The following is a 19508-nucleotide window of genomic DNA, read 5'->3' as shown; positions in this document are numbered from 1 at the left end:
GGGGCTATAAAGGGGAGTTCCCGCCGACCGCCATGTTACTGCTGCTGATCTGAGCTTAGGGAGAGGTTGCTGCCGCTTCGTCAGAAGCAGGGATAGCGTTAGGCAGGGTCCATTAACCACAAAACCGCTTGTGCTGTAGCGATTTCCACTGCCCAACACCACCTTCGGTGTGCAGGGACAGTGGAAGCTCCTTTTTTTTTTTTTTTCCTCAGCGCTGTAGCTCATTGGGCTGCCCTAGAAGGCTCCCTGATAGCTGCATTGCTGTGTGTACGCCGCTGTGCAAACCAACTGCTTTTTTCAAAGCACAAATCCTCTTGTTCCTTCCTTTCTGAACAGCTATCTTGTTTGTTTGTCCACACTTTTTATTTAATTTGTGCATCAGTCCACTCCTTATTGCTGCCTGCCATACCTGGCTGAGATTACTGCAGGGAGATAGTAATTGAAGGACAGTTCCTTTTTTTTTTTTTTGTGGGAGATTAAGATTGACATTTCTGCTAGAGTGCCATCTCTGTCTGTGTCATCTCTCACTCAGTGGGCCATAGAAAGCCTATTTATTTTTTTGCTTGATTTGGGTTCCAAAATCTACCAGAAAAAATCACAACATCAATCAGTGGGAGAAAAATATTGGCCTCAGGGCTTGTGTGCCACTCCTTACTCCTGTGTGTGCCATCTCTCACTCAGTGGGCCATAGAAAGCCTATTAATTTTTTTGCTTGATTTGGGTTCTAAATTCTACCTGAAAAAATCAATAAATCAATCAGTGGGAGATTAATATTGGCCTTTGGGCTTGTGTGCCAGTCCTAAGCGTGCCATCTCTCTCTCTCTCAGATAGTGGGCCATATAAAGCCTATTTTTTTATTATTTTATTGGGTTTATAAATTTTCCCTGGAAAAAAAAAAAAGTGGGAGATTAATATTGGCCTCTGGGCTTGTGTGCCAGTCCTGAGCGTGCCATCTCTCTCACAAATAGTGGGCCATAGAAAGCCTATTTATTTTTTTGGTTGATTTGGGTTCATAATTCTACCTGAAAAAATCAATCAATCAATCAGTGGGAGATTAATATTGGGCTTTGGGCTTGTGTGCCAGTTCTAAGCGTGCCATCTCTCTCTCTCAGATAGTGGGCCATAGAAAGCCTATTTATTATTTTTTTTTTATTGGGTTTATACATTTTCCCTGGAAAAAAGAAAAATGGGAGATTAATATTGGCCTCTGGGCTTGTGTGCCAGTCCTGAGCGTGCCATCTCTCTCACAAATAGTGGGCCATAGAAAGCCTATTAATTTTTTTGCTTGATTTGGGTTCCAAAATCTACCTGAAAAAAATCACTAAATCAATCAGTGGGAGATTAATATTGGCCTCTGGGCTTGTGTGCCACTCCTGACTCCTGTGTGGGTCATCTGTCACTCAGTGGGCCCTAGAAAGCCTATTTTTTGTTTTATTTGTTTTCTAAATTCTCCCTGAAACAATCATTTTATTTTCTTTGGTTTCTAAATTATTCCTGAAAAAAATCATTTTTTTGGTATTTTTTTTTCTCTCAAGTCTCCCTGAAAAAAAAAAAAAAAATCTGTGGGAGATTCATATTGCCCCTTCTGCTTGTGTGCCAGTCTTGACTCCTGGGTGTGCCATCTCTCTCTCTCTCCCCAATTGTGGGCCATAGAAAGCCTATTAATTTTTTTGCTTGATTTGGGTTCCAAAATCTACCAAAAAAAATCACTAAATCAATCAGTGGGAGATTAATATTGGCCTCTGGGCTTGTGTGCCACTCCTGACTCCTGTGTGCGTCATCTGTCACTCAGTGGGCCCTAGAAAGCCTATTTTTTGTTTTATTTGTTTTCTAAATTCTCCCTGAAACAATCATTTTATTTTCTTTGGTTTCTAAATTATTCCTGAAAAAAAATCATTTTTTTGGTATTTTTTTTTCTCTCAAGTCTCCCTGAAAAAAAAAAAAAAAAAAAATCTGTGGGAGATTCATATTGCCCCTTCTGCTTGTGTGCCAGTCTTGACTCCTGGGTGTGCCATCTCTCTCTCTCTCCCCAATTGTGGGCCATAGAAAGCCTATTAATTTTTTTGCTTGATTTGGGTTCCAAAATCTACCAAAAAAAATCACTAAATCAATCAGTGGGAGATTAATATTGGCCTCTGGGCTTGTGTGCCACTCCTGACTCCAGTGTGCGTCATCTGTCACTCAGTGGGCCCTAGAAAGCCTATTTTTTGTTTTATTTGTTTTCTAAATTCTCCCTGAAACAATCATTTTATTTTCTTTGGTTTCTAAATTATTCCTGAAAAAAATCATTTTTTTGGTATTTTTTTTTCTCTCAAGTCTCCATGAAAAAAAAAAATAAAAATCTGTGGGAGATTCATATTGCCCCTTCTGCTTGTGTGCCAGTCTTGACTCCTGGGTGTGCCATCTCTCTCTCTCTCCCCAATTGTGGGCCATAGAAAGCCTATTAATTTTTTTGCTTGATTTGGGTTCCAAAATCTACCAAAAAAAATCACTAAATCAATCAGTGGGAGATTAATATTGGCCTCTGGGCTTGTGTGCCACTCCTGACTCCTGTGTGCGTCATCTGTCACTCAGTGGGCCCTAGAAAGCCTATTTTTTGTTTTATTTGTTTTCTAAATTCTCCCTGAAACAATCATTTTATTTTCTTTGGTTTCTAAATTATTCCTGAAAAAAATCATTTTTTTGGTATTTTTTTTTCTCTCAAGTCTCCCTGAAAAAAAAAAAAAAAAAAATCTGTGGGAGATTCATATTGCCCCTTCTGCTTGTGTGCCAGTCTTGACTCCTGGGTGTGCCATCTCTCTCTCTCTCCCCAATTGTGGGCCATAGAAAGCCTATTAATTTTTTTGCTTGATTTGGGTTCCAAAATCTACCAAAAAAAATCACTAAATCAATCAGTGGGAGATTAATATTGGCCTCTGGGCTTGTGTGCCACTCCTGACTCCTGTGTGCGTTATCTGTCACTCAGTGGGCCCTAGAAAGCCTATTTTTTGTTTTATTTGTTTTCTAAATTCTCCCTCAAACAATCATTTTATTTTCTTTGGTTTCTAAATTATTCCTGAAAAAAATCATTTTTTTGGTATTTTTTTTTCTCTCAAGTCTCCCTGAAAAAAAAAAAAAAAAAAAATCTGTGGGAGATTCATATTGCCCCTTCTGCTTGTGTGCCAGTCTTGACTCCTGGGTGTGCCATCTCTCTCTCTCTCCCCAATTGTGGGCCATAGAAAGCCTATTAATTTTTGTGCTTGATTTGGGTTCCAAAATCTACCAAAAAAATCACTAAATCAATCAGTGGGAGATTAATATTGGCCTCTGGGCTTGTGTGCCACTCCTGACTCCTGTGTGCATCATCTGTCACTCAGTGGGCCCTAGAAAGCCTATTTTTTGTTTTATTTGTTTTCTAAATTCTCCCTGAAACAATCATTTTATTTTCTTTGGTTTCTAAATTATTCCTGAAAAAAATCATTTTTTTGGTATTTTTTTTCTCTCAAGTCTCCCTGAAAAAAAAAAAAAAAAAAAAATCTGTGGGAGATTCATATTGCCCCTTCTGCTTGTGTGCCAGTCTTGACTCCTGGGTGTGCCATCTCTCTCTCTCTCCCCAATTGTGGGCCATAGAAAGCCTATTAATTTTTTTGCTTGATTTGGGTTCCAAAATCTACCAAAAAAAATCACTAAATCAATCAGTGGGAGATTAATATTGGCCTCTGGGCTTGTGTGCCACTCCTGACTCCTGTGTGCGTCATCTGTCACTCAGTGGGCCCTAGAAAGCCTATTTTTTGTTTTATTTGTTTTCTAAATTCTCCCTGAAACAATCATTTTATTTTCTTTGGTTTCTAAATTATTCCTGAAAAAAATCATTTTTTTGGTATTTTTTTTTCTCTCAAGTCTCCCTGAAAAAAAAAAAAAAAAAAAATCTGTGGGAGATTCATATTGCCCCTTCTGCTTGTGTGCCAGTCTTGACTCCTGGGTGTGCCATCTCTCTCTCTCTCCCCAATTGTGGGCCATAGAAAGCCTATTAATTTTTTTGCTTGATTTGGGTTCCAAAATCTACCAAAAAAAATCACTAAATCAATCAGTGGGAGATTAATATTGGCCTCTGGGCTTGTGTGCCACTCCTGACTCCTGTGTGCGTCATCTGTCACTCAGTGGGCCCTAGAAAGCCTATTTTTTGTTTTATTTGTTTTCTAAATTCTCCCTGAAACAATCATTTTATTTTCTTTGGTTTCTAAATTATTCCTGAAAAAAATCATTTTTTTGGTATTTTTTTTTCTCTCAAGTCTCCCTGAAAAAAAAAAAAAAAAATCTGTGGGAGATTCATATTGCCCCTTCTGCTTGTGTGCCAGTCTTGACTCCTGGGTGTGCCATCTCTCTCTCTCTCCCCAATTGTGGGCCATAGAAAGCCTATTAATTTTTTTGCTTGATTTGGGTTCCAAAATCTACCAAAAAAAATCACTAAATCAATCAGTGGGAGATTAATATTGGCCTCTGGGCTTGTGTGCCACTCCTGACTCCTGTGTGCGTCATCTGTCACTCAGTGGGCCCTAGAAAGCCTATTTTTTGTTTTATTTGTTTTCTAAATTCTCCCTGAAACAATCATTTTATTTTCTTTGGTTTCTAAATTATTCCTGAAAAAAATCATTTTTTTGGTATTTTTTTTTCTCTCAAGTCTCCCTGAAAAAAAAAAAAAAAAAAATCTGTGGGAGATTCATATTGCCCCTTCTGCTTGTGTGCCAGTCTTGAATCCTGGGTGTGCCATCTCTCTCTCTCTCCCCAATTGTGGGCCATAGAAAGCCTATTAATTTTTTTGCTTGATTTGGGTTCCAAAATCTACCAAAAAAAATCACTAAATCAATCAGTGGGAGATTAATATTGGCCTCTGGGCTTGTGTGCCACTCCTGACTCCTGTGTGCGTCATCTGTCACTCAGTGGGCCCTAGAAAGCCTATTTTTTGTTTTATTTGTTTTCTAAATTCTCCCTGAAACAATCATTTTATTTTCTTTGGTTTCTAAATTATTCCTGAAAAAAATCATTTTTTTGGTATTTTTTTTTCTCTCAAGTCTCCCTGATAAAAAAAAAAATCTGTGGGAGATTCATATTGCCCCTTCTGCTTGTGTGCCAGTCTTGACTCCTGGGTGTGCCATCTCTCTATCTCTCCCCAATTGTGGGCCATAGAAAGCCTATTAATTTTTTTGCTTGATTTGGGTTCCAAAATCTACCAAAAAAAATAACTAAATCAATCGGTGGGAGATTAATATTGGCCTCTGGGCTTGTGTGCCACTCCTGACTCCTGTGTGCGTCCTCTCTCACTCAGTGGGCCCTACAAAGCCTTTTTTTTTTCCTAAATTCTCCCTGAAACAATCATTTCATTTTATTTGCTTTATAAATTCTTCTGTAAAAAATAATTTTTTTTAAATTTTTTTTTTTTCTGAAGTCTCCCTTTTAAAAAAAACAAACACAAATCAGTGGGAGATAAATATTTACATTTGCGCTTCAGTGACAGTCCTGCGTGTGTGCCATCTCATTTGTTGCCAACAACAACAGAGTGTGTAACATTGTGGCTAATTTTCGTTGTGGTCTCACCCACCTGTAAAGGGGTAGCTAAATCATACTGAAGTTATAGCTCACCGTGTAAGTTGTGTGACAGCAACAAATACCGTTCGTTTGTTAACGTTTTTAAAACAATGAGGAAGTCTGGTGGAAGAGGTCGTGGCCGGGGGCGTTCATTGTCAGCTGGTAATGAGGGTAGTGGTAGTGGTGGAGCATCAGCTGGTCGTGGGAAAAAAAATATTGCACCTAAGTCTGGAGCTGTGGAGCCATGTTCGTCGTCTGGCTACACAAGGCCTCGAACGCTCCCTTTTCTGGGAGTAGGAAAACCGCTTTTAAAGCCGGAGCAGCAAGAGCAAGTTTTGGCTTATCTTGCTGACTCAGCCTCTAGCTCTTTTGCCTCCTCTCGTGAAACTGGTAAATGTCAAAGCAGCGCGTCGTTAGTGGATGTTCACGGTCAGGGACAAGTCGCTTCCTTGTCCTCTTCAGCAAAAACAACAACAGAGAAGAATGCAGCAGGCGACACAACGGGTTACTCCATGGAGCTCTTTACACATACCGTCCCTGGCTTAGAAAGTGAAGCAGTTAACAGTCCATGCCCATTACAAGTTGAATCTGACATGGAGTGCACTGATGCACAGCCACAGCCAGACTACTATCCTGGTCCTTTGACTCAGACCACAACATTGCCCTCGCAGGGTGCTGATCAAGAATCAGACCCTGATGAGACTATGTTGCCCCATCACGAACGCTATACCACCGACCGACACGGTGACACAGACGAAGTTGCACACGAGCTACAAGAAGAGGTAATAGATGACCCAGTTCTTGACCCCGATTGGCAGCCATTGGGGGAACAGGGTGCAGGCGGCAGCAGTTCTGAAGCGGAGGAGGAGGGGCCGCAGCAGGCATCAACATCGCAACAGGTTCCATCTGCCGGGCCCGTATCTTGCCCAAAACGTGTGGCAAAGCTAAAACCTGTTGGAGGACAGCGTGGCCATCCGGTTAAAGCTCAGTCTGCAATGCCTGAAAAGGTATCCGATGCTAGAAAGAGTGCAGTCTGGCATTTTTTTAAACAACATCCAATTGATCAGCGCAAAGTCATCTGTCAAAAATGTTCAACTACCTTAAGCAGAGGACAGAATCTGAAAAGTCTCAATACAAGTTGCATGCATAGACATTTAACCACCATGCATTTGCAAGCCTGGACTAACTACCAAACGTCCCTTAAGGTTGTAGCACCCTCGGCCAATGAAGCTAGTCAGCAACGCAACATCCCTTCCGGCAGTGTAGGGCCACCATTTTCCGCACCACCTGCAGTATCTGTGCAGGTTTCTTTGCCAGGCCAAAGCCGTCAGGGTCAGGGAATCACCAGTTTCGTAGTAGGAAACACTGCATCTAGGGCACCGGTGGCAACAATACCATCTCCCACCGTCTCTCAGTCTGCCATGTCCACCGGCACCCCCGCTAGTTCCACGATCTCCAGCTCTCCAGTCCAGCTCACCCTACATGAGACTATGGTTAGAAAAAGGAAGTACTTAGCCTCGCATCCGCGTACACAGGGTTTGAACGCACACATAGCTAGACTAATCTCGTTAGAGATGATGCCCTACCGGTTAGTTGAAAGCGAAGCTTTCAAAGCCCTGATGAACTACGCTGTACCACGCTACGAGCTACCCAGTCGACACTTTTTTTCCAGAAAAGTCATCCCAGCCCTCCACCAGCATGTTAAAGAGCGCATCGTCCATGCACTCAGGCAATCTGTGAGCACAAAGGTGCACCTGACAACAGATGCATGGACCAGTAGGCAGGGACGTTACGTGTCCATCACGGCACACTGGTTAAATGTGGTGGATGCAGGGTCCACAGGGGACAGCAAGTTTGGGACAGTTCTGCCTAGCCCACGGTCTAGGAAACAATTGGCTGTAGCCGTTCGCACCCCCTCCTCCTCCTCTTCGTCCTCCTGCAGAAGCGAGAGCTCGTCCACAGACCGCAGTCGCACAACCACTCCATCCGCAGCTGCCACTGTTGCACACCAGGTCTCCCATTATGGGGCAGCTACTGGCAAATGTCAGCAGGCTGTATTGGCTATGAAGTGTTTGGGCGACAACAGACACACCGCGGAAGTTCTGTCCGAGTTCTTGCAGAAAGAAACGCAGTCGTGGCTGGGCACTGTAGATCTTGAGGCAGGCAAGGTAGTGAGTGATAACGGAAGGAATTTCATGGCTGCCATCTCCCTTTCCCAACTGAAACACATTCCTTGCCTGGCTCACACCTTAAACCTGGTGGTGCAGTGCTTCCTGAAAAGTTATCCGGGGTTATCCGACCTGCTCCTCAAAGTGCGTGGACTTTGCTCACATATCCGCCGTTCGCCCGTACACTCCAGCCGTATGCAGACCTATCAGCGTTCTTTGAACCTTCCCCAGCATCGCCTAATCATAGACGTTGCAACAAGGTGGAACTCAACACTGCACATGCTTCAGAGACTGTGTGAACAGAGGCGGGCTGTTATGTTTTTGTGGGAGGATACACATACACGGGCAGGCAGTAGGATGGCAGACATGGAGTTGTCAGGTGTGCAGTGGTCGAAGATTCAAGACATGTGTCAAGTCCTTCAGTGTTTTGAGGAATGCACACGGCTGGTTAGTGCAGACAACGCCATAATAAGCATGAGCATCCCCCTAATGCGTCTGCTGATGCAAAGTTTGACGCACATAAAGGATCAGGCGTCTGCAGCTGAGGAAGAGGAAAGCCTTGATGACAGTCAGCCATTGTCTGGCCAGGGCAGTGTACAGGACGAGGTAGCGGGCGAAGAGGAGGAGGAGGACGAGGAGGATGATGGGGATGATTATATTTTTAATGAGGAAGCTTTTCCGGGGCCACTGGAAATTGGTGGCGCGGCAAGGCCGGGTTCTGGTTTTTTGAGGGACACAAGTGACGTGGATTTGCCTGAAACTGCCCCTCAACCAAGCACAACCGCAGATTTGAGAACTGGAACTTTGGCCCACATAGCGGATTATGCCTTACGTATCCTCAAAAGGGACACACGCATAACTAAAATGATGAATGATGACGATTACTGGTTGGCCTGCCTCCTTGATCCTCGCTATAAAGGCAAATTGCAAAATATAATGCCACATGAGAACTTGGGACTAATATTAGCAACCAAACAATCAACTCTTGTTGACCGTTTGCTTCTGGCATTCCCTGCACACAGCGCCCGTGATCGTTCTCACACGAGCTGCAGGGGCCAGCAGACCAGAGGAGTTAGAGGGGCAGAAATCAGAAGTGGCGTTGGCCAGAGGGGTTTTCTGACCAGGTTGTGGAGTGATTTTGCTATGACCGCAGACAGGACAGGTACTGCAGCATCAATTCAAAGTGACAGGAGACAACATTTGTCCAGTATGGTTACAAACTATTTTTCATCCCTTATCGATGTTCTCCCTCAACCGTCATTCCCATTTGATTACTGGGCATCAAAATTAGACACCTGGCCAGAATTGGCAGAATATGCATTGCAGGAGCTTGCTTGCCCGGCAGCTAGTGTCCTATCAGAAAGAGTATTCAGTGCTGCAGGTTCAATACTAACAGAAAAAAGGACTCGTCTGGCTACCCAAAATGTAGATGATCTAACCTTCATTAAAATGAACCACAACTGGATTTCGAAATCTTTTGCCCCACCTTGCCCGGCTGACACCTAGCTTTCCTATGAAAAGGTCTTGCCTGTGGACTATTCTGAATGCCTTTTCCAATCTCGTAATTTTCAGCACCTGATTGTCCAGCATACGACATGTTTACACCTCACTAAATGGCCAAACTCCCCACACGGGGCCGTGGTATCGACACTTGGCGACAGCACCCGTGAGAGTGCAGTTTGTCTGAAGAGGTGGGTGAGCCCGCTTTTGGTCGACGGCACTGCCACTGGGTCCCTCCTAGTACAATAAAGTGTCTCTGGCGGTGGTGGTGCGCACCCAACGTCAGACACACCGTTGTAATATGAAGGGCCCTGGGCCTGTACCGCCGGCCACAAGACAGTTTCCCCCCACCCCAGCTCAAACAGTGCTCTACCACTTGCAAAATTATCTCACAGCTCCACCAATGTTTAGTCTATGCGCTGACATCCTTCAATGCCTGCCACTGACAATACCATTGTATTGACATTTTTGTTATGTTAGGCCTTCGATGCCTGTCTGTGGTCACTCCTTCCACTAGGCCTCCACTGACCACACCACTGCTGCCCGTGTACCCCTGGAACCAATTTAAAATTGCCTACAGCCATGTGTTATTATTTTAGGCCTTCGATGCCTGTCTGCGGTCACTCCTTCCACTAGGCCTCCACTGACCACACCACTGCTGCCCGTGTACCCCTGGAACCAATTTAAAATTGCCTACAGCCATGTGTTATTATTTTAGGCCTTCGATGCCTGTCTGCGGTCACTCCTTCCACTAGGCCTCCACTGACCACACCACTGCTGTCCGTGTACCCCTGGAACCAATTTAAAATTGCCTACAGCCATGTGTTATAATTTTAGGCCTTCGATGCCTGTCTGCGGTCCATTCTTTCAACTACTACTACACTGACCAGGGCACTGCTGCCCGTGTACCCCTGGAACCAATTTAAAATTGCCTACAGCCATGTGTTATTATTTTAGGCCTTCGATGCCTGTCTGCGGTCACTCCTTCCACTAGGCCTCCACTGACCACACCACTGCTGTCCGTGTACCCCTGGAACCAATTTAAAATTGCCTACAGCCATGTGTTATTATTTTAGGCCTTCGATGCCTGTCTGCGGTCACTCCTTCCACTAGGCCTCCACTGACCACACCACTGCTGCCCGTGTACCCCTGGAACCAATTTAAAATTGCCTACAGCCAGCCCAATTTTTTTATTTTAGGCCTTCGATGCCTGTCTGCGGTCCATTCTTTCAACTACTACTACACTGACCAGGTCACTGCTGCCCGTGTACCCCTGGAACCAATTTAAAATTGCCTACAGCCATGTGTTATTATTTTAGGCCTTCGATGCCTGTCTGCGGTCACTCCTTCCACTAGGCCTCCACTGACCACACCACTGCTGCCCGTGTACCCCTGGAACCAATTTAAAATTGCCTACAGCCAGCCCAATTTTTTTATTTTAGGCCTTCGATGCCTGTCTGCGGTTCATTCTTTCAACTACTACTACACTGACCAGGTCACTGCTGCCCGTGTACCCCTGGAACCAATTTAAAATTGCCTACAGCCATGTGTTATTATTTTAAGCCTTCGATGCCTGTCTGCGGTCACTCCTTCCACTAGGCCTCCACTGACCACACCACTGCTGCCCGTGTACCCCTGGAACCAATTTAAAATTGCCTACAGCCATGTGTTATTATTTTAGGCCTTCGATGCCTGTCTGCGGTCCATTCTTTCAACTACTACTACACTGACCAGGTCACTGCTGCCCGTGTACCCCTGGAACCAATTTAAAATTGCCTACAGCCATGTGTTATTATTTTAGGCCTTCGATGCCTGTCTGCGGTCACTCCTTCCACTAGGCCTCCACTGACCACACCACTGCTGTCCGTGTACCCCTGGAACCAATTCAAAATTGCCTACAGCCATGTGTTATTATTTTAGGCCTTCGATGCCTGTCTGCGGTCACTCCTTCCACTAGGCCTCCACTGACCACACCACTGCTGCCCGTGTACCCCTGGAACCAATTTAAAATTGCCTACAGCCAGCCCAATTTTTTTATTTTAGGCCTTCGATGCCTGTCTGCGGTCCATTCTTTCAACTACTACTACACTGACCAGGTCACTGCTGCCCGTGTACCCCTGGAACCAATTTAAAATTGCCTACAGCCATGTGTTATTATTTTAGGCCTTCGATGCCTGTCTGCGGTCACTCCTTCCACTAGGCCTCCACTGACCACACCACTGCTGCCCGTGTACCCCTGGAACCAATTTAAAATTGCCTAGAGCCAGCCCAATTTTTTTATTTTAGGCCTTCGATGCCTGTCTGCGGTCCATTCTTTCAACTACTACTACACTGCCCGTGTACCCCTGGAACCAACATCAGAAAATATAAATATAAGTATTTTGCTTACAAAAAAGAAAATACTGGAGAGATATCAAATGCAGACATTTTAACATTAAAAACAAACACACAACTAAAATCTGGTACAGTACTAAAAATGGCCACCAGCTACAATTACTTTCTCCTGCAAGTAGTTAACTGAAAGGTTTTTTAAATTGAAAACACACATATGGCATCCACCGAGTGTTGTCCTGTCGCGTCTTCTTTATATTATTGCCGAGAAGATGCAAAACAATGAAAATAATAAAATCATTAATTACCAAAATAATAGAGAAAGTCAACACCACATTGCAAATAAACATTCATTCCAAATAAAGAAGCAGGGCGCGTCCGAGGGTGAGTATATACCTAATAAGAATATAATCACCCTCGGACGCGCAATGCTTATTTCCAACAGCCTTCCTTCCTAAGAATCAGCCCTTCCGTGGTGTAGAGAGACGTTGTGTTACACTCCAAGGTGTTCCCCAGGTTGCCTTTCCTGAGCTTCGATCTTCCGGCTCTCGTTTAGTAGTTGTTGGAAACTACGCTGCATTAGGCCTTCAAATTGGGTATGGGGTGTAGAGAGATGGTGTGTTCCACTCCAAGGTGTTCCCCAGGTTGCCTTTCCTGAGCTTCGATCTTCCGGCTCTCGTTTAGTAGTTCTTGGAAACTACACTGCATTAGGCCTTCAAATTGGGTATGGGGTGTAGAGAGAGGGTGTGTTACACTCCAAGGTGTTCCCCAGGTTGCCTTTCCTGAGCTTCGATCTTCATGCTCTCGTTTAGTAGTTGTCGGAAACTACGCTGCATTAGGCCTACAAATTGGGTATGGGGTGTAGAGAGAGGGTTTGTTACACTCCAAGGTGTTCCCCAGGTTGCCTTTCCTGAGCTTCGATCTTCCGGCTCTCGTTTAGTAGTTCTTGGAAACTACACTGCATTAGGCCTTCAAATTGGGTATGGGGTGTAGAGAGAGGGTGTGTTACACTCCAAGGTGTTCCCCAGGTTGCCTTTCCTGAGCTTCGATCTTCATGCTCTCGTTTAGTAGTTCTTGGAAACTACACTGCATTAGGCCTTCAAATTGGGTATGGGGTGTAGAGAGAGGGTGTGTTACACTCCAAGGTGTTCCCCAGGTTGCCTTTCCTGAGCTTCGATCTTCCGGCTCTCGTTTAGTAGTTCTTGGAAACTACACTGCATTAGGCCTTCAAATTGGGTATGGGGTGTAGAGAGAGGGTGTGTTACACTCCAAGGTGTTCCCCAGGTTGCCTTTCCTGAGCTTCGATCTTCATGCTCTCATTTAGTAGTTGTCGGAAACTACGCTGCATTAGGCCTACAAATTGGGTATGGGGTGTAGAGAGAGGGTTTGTTACACTCCAAGGTGTTCCCCAGGTTGCCTTTCCTGAGCTTCGATCTTCCGGCTCTCGTTTAGTAGTTCTTGGAAACTACACTGCATTAGGCCTTCAAATTGGGTATGGGGTGTAGAGAGAGGGTGTGTTACACTCCAAGGTGTTCCCCAGGTTGCCTTTCCTGAGCTTCGATCTTCCGGCTCTCGTTTAGTAGTTCTTGGAAACTACACTGCATTAGGCCTTCAAATTGGGTATGGGGTGTAGAGAGAGGGTGTGTTACACTCCAAGGTGTTCCCCAGGTTGCCTTTCCTGAGCTTCGATATTCCGGCTCTCGTTTAGTAGTTGTTGGAAACTACACTGCATTAGGCCTTCAAATTTGGTATGGGGGAAACATTGGCGCATCTGCGGTCCCTCCTTCCTCTAGGCCTCCACTGACCTGTCTACTGCTGCCCGTGTTCCCCTGGAACCAATTTTAAATTGCCTACAGGCAGCCCAATTTATTATGTTAGGGCTTCGAAGCCTGTCTGCGGTCCCTCCTTCCACTAGGCCTCCACTGACCTGTCTACTGCTGCCCGTGTACCCCTTGAACCAACATCATAAAATAAAAAAAAAAGTATTTTGCTTATAAAAAAGAAAATACTGGTGAGATATCAAATGCAGACATTTTAACATTAAAAACAAACACACAACTAAAATCTGGTACAGTACTAAAAATGGCCACCAGCTACAATTACTTTCTCCTGCAAGTAGTTAACTGAAAGGTTTTTTAAATTGAAAACACACATATGGCATCCACCGAGTGTTGTCCTGTCGCGTCTTCTTTATATTATTGCCGAGAAGATGCAAAACAATGAAAATAATAAAATCATTAATTACCAAAATAATAGAGAAAGTCAACACCACATTGCAAATAAACATTCATTCCAAATAAAGAAGCAGGGTGCGTCCGAGGATGAGTATATACCTAATAAGAATATAATCACCCTCGGACGCGCAATGCTTATTTCCAACAGCCTTCCTTCCTAAGAATCAGCCCTTCCGTGGTGTAGAGAGACGTTGTGTTACACTCCAAGGTGTTCCCCAGGTTGCCTTTCCTGAGCTTCGATCTTCCGGCTCTCGTTTAGTAGTTGTTGGAAACTACGCTGCATTAGGCCTTCAAATTGGGTATGGGGTGTAGAGAGATGGTGTGTTCCACTCCAAGGTGTTCCCCAGGTTGCCTTTCCTGAGCTTCGATCTTCCGGCTCTCGTTTAGTAGTTCTTGGAAACTACACTGCATTAGGCCTTCAAATTGGGTATGGGGTGTAGAGAGAGGGTGTGTTACACTCCAAGGTGTTCCCCAGGTTGCCTTTCCTGAGCTTCGATCTTCATGCTCTCATTTAGTAGTTGTCGGAAACTACGCTGCATTAGGCCTACAAATTGGGTATGGGGTGTAGAGAGAGGGTTTGTTACACTCCAAGGTGTTCCCCAGGTTGCCTTTCCTGAGCTTCGATCTTCCGGCTCTCGTTTAGTAGTTCTTGGAAACTACACTGCATTAGGCCTTCAAATTGGGTATGGGGTGTAGAGAGAGGGTGTGTTACACTCCAAGGTGTTCCCCAGGTTGCCTTTCCTGAGCTTCGATCTTCCGGCTCTCGTTTAGTAGTTCTTGGAAACTACACTGCATTAGGCCTTCAAATTGGGTATGGGGTGTAGAGAGAGGGTGTGTTACACTCCAAGGTGTTCCCCAGGTTGCCTTTCCTGAGCTTCGATATTCCGGCTCTCGTTTAGTAGTTGTTGGAAACTACACTGCATTAGGCCTACAAATTTGGTATGGGGGAAACATTGGCGCATCTGCGGTCCCTCCTTCCTCTAGGCCTCCACTGACCTGTCTACTGCTGCCCGTGTTCCCCTGGAACCAATTTTAAATTGCCTACAGGCAGCCCAATTTATTATGTTAGGGCTTCGAAGCCTGTCTGCGGTCCCTCCTTCCACTAGGCCTCCACTGACCTGTCTACTGCTGCCCGTGTACCCCTTGAACCAACATCATAAAATAAAAAAAAAAGTATTTTGCTTATAAAAAAGAAAATACTGGTGAGATATCAAATGCAGACATTTTAACATTAAAAACAAACACACAACTAAAATCTGGTACAGTACTAAAAATGGCCACCAGCTACAATTACTTTCTCCTGCAAGTAGTTAACTGAAAGGTTTTTTAAATTGAAAACACACATATGGCATCCACCGAGTGTTGTCCTGTCGCGTCTTCTTTATATTATTGCCGAGAAGATGCAAAACAATGAAAATAATAAAATCATTAATTACCAAAATAATAGAGAAAGTCAACACCACATTGCAAATAAACATTCATTCCAAATAAAGAAGCAGGGCGCGTCCGAGGATGAGTATATACCTAATAAGAATATAATCACCCTCGGACGCGCAATGCTTATTTCCAACAGCCTTCCTTCCTAAGAATCAGCCCTTCCGTGGTGTAGAGAGACGTTGTGTTACACTCCAAGGTGTTCCCCAGGTTGCCTTTCCTGAGCTTCGATCTTCCGGCTCTCGTTTAGTAGTTGTTGGAAACTACGCTGCATTAGGCCTTCAAATTGGGTATGGGGTATAGAGAGATGGTGTGTTCCACTCCAAGGTGTTCCCCAGGTTGCCTTTCCTGAGCTTCGATCTTCCGGCTCTCGTTTAGTAGTTCTTGGAAACTACACTGCATTAGGCCTTCAAATTGGGTATGGGGTGTAGAGAGAGGGTGTGTTACACTCCAAGGTGTTCCCCAGGTTGCTTTCCTGAGCTTCGATCTTCATGCTCTCGTTTAGTAGTTGTCGGAAACTACGCTGCATTAGGCCTACAAATTGGGTATGGGGTGTAGAGAGAGGGTTTGTTACACTCCAAGGTGTTCCCCAGGTTGCCTTTCCTGAGCTTCGATCTTCCGGCTCTCGTTTAGTAGTTGTTGGAAACTACACTGCATTAGGCCTTCAAATTGGGTATGGGGTGTAGCGAGAGGGTGTGTTACACTCCAAGGTGTTCCCCAGGTTGCCTTTCCTGAGCTTCGGTCTTCCGGCTCTCGTTTAGTAGTTCTTGGAAACTACACTGCATTAGGCCTTCAAATTGGGTATGGGGTGTAGAGAGAGGGTGTGTTACACTCCAAGGTGTTCCCCAGGTTGCCTTTCCTGAGCTTCGATCTTCCGGCTCTCGTTTAGTAGTTCTTGGAAACTACACTGCATTAGGCCTACAAATTGGGTATGGGGTGGAGAGAGATGGTGTGTTACACTCCAAGGTGTTCCCCAGGTTTCCTTGCCATTGCTTCGGTCTTCCGACTCTCGTTTAGTAGTTGTAGAAAAGTACACTGCATTAGGCCTACAAAATGGGTATGGGGTGGAGAGAGATGGTGTGTTACACTCCAAGGTGTTCCCCAGGTTGCCTTTCCTGAGCTTCTATCTTCAGGCTCTCATTAAATTGTGGTTAAATGGAACAACTGCATTTGGCGTACTAGTTGGTTTGGGGCCTACTATCGGTGTCTGCCACTCCTTGCTGTTCTCCTGGTTTCCTGTCCTGAAATTCCATTTTCAGGCTCTCGTTAAGTAGTTGTTAATGTTAGACTGCATTTGGCCTACTAGTTGGGTTGGGGCCTACTATCGGTGTCTGCCACTCCTTGCTGTTCTCCTCCACTGAACAAAGCTGTGCCGCCTGTTTACTACGGTTGCCAATTTTGAACTGCATTTCGACTACTTACTGATTTGGCCCTACTCTCTGTGTCATCCTCTCATTCCAGTTGTCCTCCACTGCAATGCCCCCTGGTTATTCCTGTGTTACCAATTTTGAACTGCATTTAGCCCACTTTATTCTTTGGGCCTATATCTGTGTTTCCACTTCATCGTGCCCATTGCCCAGCCAGTGATAGATGAGTCTGCTGGTACATTGACCCATAACGCAACATTCCCCGTGCATGCTACACAACAACATTGTGACCCTGCTGAAAGTCAGGTTGCTCTTCCCGCATACCATACCACCTTACACGGGGACAAAGAGGAAGGTGCAGATGAAAGTGCAGGTTCCTTCATCAGGTGGGGGGAGGAATACTAGTTGGCGACGTCACTGGCACAGGGCCTCTCATAGTACGCAAAAGTGTTGCTGCCGGTGGGAGGCGCCCCCGCCGTGCAAACACACCGCTGTACTTTGAGGGGCCCTGTGCCAGTGCCAATGCGAACAAGTGGGCCCCCCCTGCTTGCTCAGGATCACAGCACTTGCAAAGTTGAAATACTTACCTCTCCCTGCTCCACTGCCGTGACGTGGTCCAGATTTCCTGGGCCCACTAATTACTTGATCCAGCCCTACCCCACACAACTTTAGCCAAATGACCCCCAATTTCAAATGCCTTCCAATTATTATAAGGTAAATTACGCTTGACAAGCTTCATTAAGAAGAATGGATGGTTTTGACATTAAAATGGGCACTCTAGGTGTTTTCCTGGCCCCCACTCACTGCCGACTATGCTGCCCCATTGACTTGCATTGGGTTTCGTGTTTCGGTCGATCCCGACTTTACGTCATAATCGGCCGATTTCACTCGACCCGACTTTTGAGATAGTCGGGTTTCGCGAAACCTGGCTCGACTCTAAAAAGGTCAAGGTCGCTCAACTCTAGTCTAGTTCACTCCTGGATCGTTCTTGTGACCTATCTTCCCAACAGAAGCTAAGTTCCTGCTTGTTTTTCTTTAGTTTGCTATTTTTCTGTCCAGCTTGCTATTTTGATTTTTGTCTTTCTTGCTGGAAGCTCTGGGACGCAGTGGGAGCGCCTCCGTACTGTGAGTCGGTGCGGAGGGTCTTTTGCGCCCTCTGCGTGGTCTTTTTGTAGTTTTTTGTGCTGACCGCAAAGTTACCTTTCCTATCCTCTGTCTGTTCAGTAAGTCGGGCCTCACTTTGCTAAATCTATTTCATCTCTGTGTTTGTATTTTCATCTTTACTCACAGTCATTATATCTGGGGGGCTGCCTTTTCCTTTGGGGAATTTCTCTGAGGCAAGGTAGGCTTATTTTTCTATCTTCAGGGCTAGCTAGTTCCTTAGGCTGTGTCGAGTTGCATAGGGAGCGTTAGGAGCAATACACGGCTATTTCTAGTGTGTGTGATAGGATTAGGGATTGCGGTCAGCAGAGTTCCCACGTCTCAGAGCTCGTCCTATATTATTTGTAACTATCAGGTCATTCCTTGTGCTCTTAACCACCAGGTCCATTATTGTCCTTACCACCAGGTCATAACAGTCTTGTACGGTGGTAGAAAATCACAGCATGCTGCGTTTGTCAGCGTATTGCGCAAAAAATCTGCCAATGAATGTCAATAGGGGCGAGAAAAATATGGATTACACACGGACCAACAGTGTGACTTGCGAGAAATATGCCAGACATCTCCAGGTGCAAGGAAATGTGCCAAGCCCTCAATCAGGAAACTCAGACATGCTAATTAGCTGAAAAAGCCAGACAGAGATCCCGGAAGTCTGGCGCTCGCCTCCACGGAGTTCCAAGCAGCATGACAAACATCATAAATGTTGATATGCTCCTGGTCCTGGTCCAGGAAAGGCCCGAAATTTGGGACCCACGGGATACCAATTATGCCAACAGGGCTTGGAAAGAGGCTGCTTGGAGGAGCATTTGTGGGATTCTTTTCCCAGAATATGACCAGCGGCCACGTGAGGTCCAGAATCAAATGAGTAAGTACACTCATGTTTATCAATTAATTAATATGTGAAAATGCATTACCTACATGATTTCCTACCTAATGTATTTTACATTAAAATTCTTGTCATTTATTTATCTAGCACCATTAATTACATGGTGCTGGACATGAGAAAGGGGTTACATTCCGATTTTTGAATTTACAATTACATACTGCTACAGAGAAATCGATGTGAATACTTTTCTTCACAATGATGACAGAAGTATTCTAGGTGTGATAACTTTATTAACTAACCAGAAAAGAATAGGTTTGCAAGCTTTCAGAGCACAGTGTCTTCTTCTTCAGGCAAGATGACAAATCGATTAATAAGAAACAAGCACAACATTTAAAGAATACTACAGTAGGAAATTTGTTAGGGGGTGGGAAGTGTGATGAGTCTTTAGATAAGCCAAGGTAACAAAATTAGGCATTTTCGTACAAATGGAGAGACAGTGGGAATAATGTTCTAAGTTATCTGGAGTCTGTCTAGTGGAGGTGTGAATTGTTTTCATGTAGTGACTCATAAATCCAGGTGTTAAATTGAGTCCTAGTGTCAACGAATTAAACGTATTCATTAGTTTGTCTTCACAAATTTTGTGACAGAGGGAAGAGGACCCTATCCTTATGTCCAGAAATTCTTGTTCTTTTGCATTACATCATATTGTGCTGTTTGTGTTGACAATATTTATATTGATGATTTTTTTTTGTGGAAATGCAGGTTACAAGGCCACATTAAAATCTGAAAAATCACTGTCGCCTTGTGTTATCACTGTGCACAATGACCTTATCCATTATTTTTTTATGTTTCATTGCAGTGGAAGATGTTATGAGATGATGGTGCAGCATACGCGACCAGTATAGGAGAGAAAGACAGCAGAGGG

Source organism: Ranitomeya imitator, chromosome 7 (genome assembly GCF_032444005.1).
Source record: "Ranitomeya imitator isolate aRanImi1 chromosome 7, aRanImi1.pri, whole genome shotgun sequence".
Lineage (NCBI taxonomy): Eukaryota > Metazoa > Chordata > Amphibia > Anura > Dendrobatidae > Ranitomeya > Ranitomeya imitator.
This window is presented reverse-complemented; position numbering follows the sequence as displayed.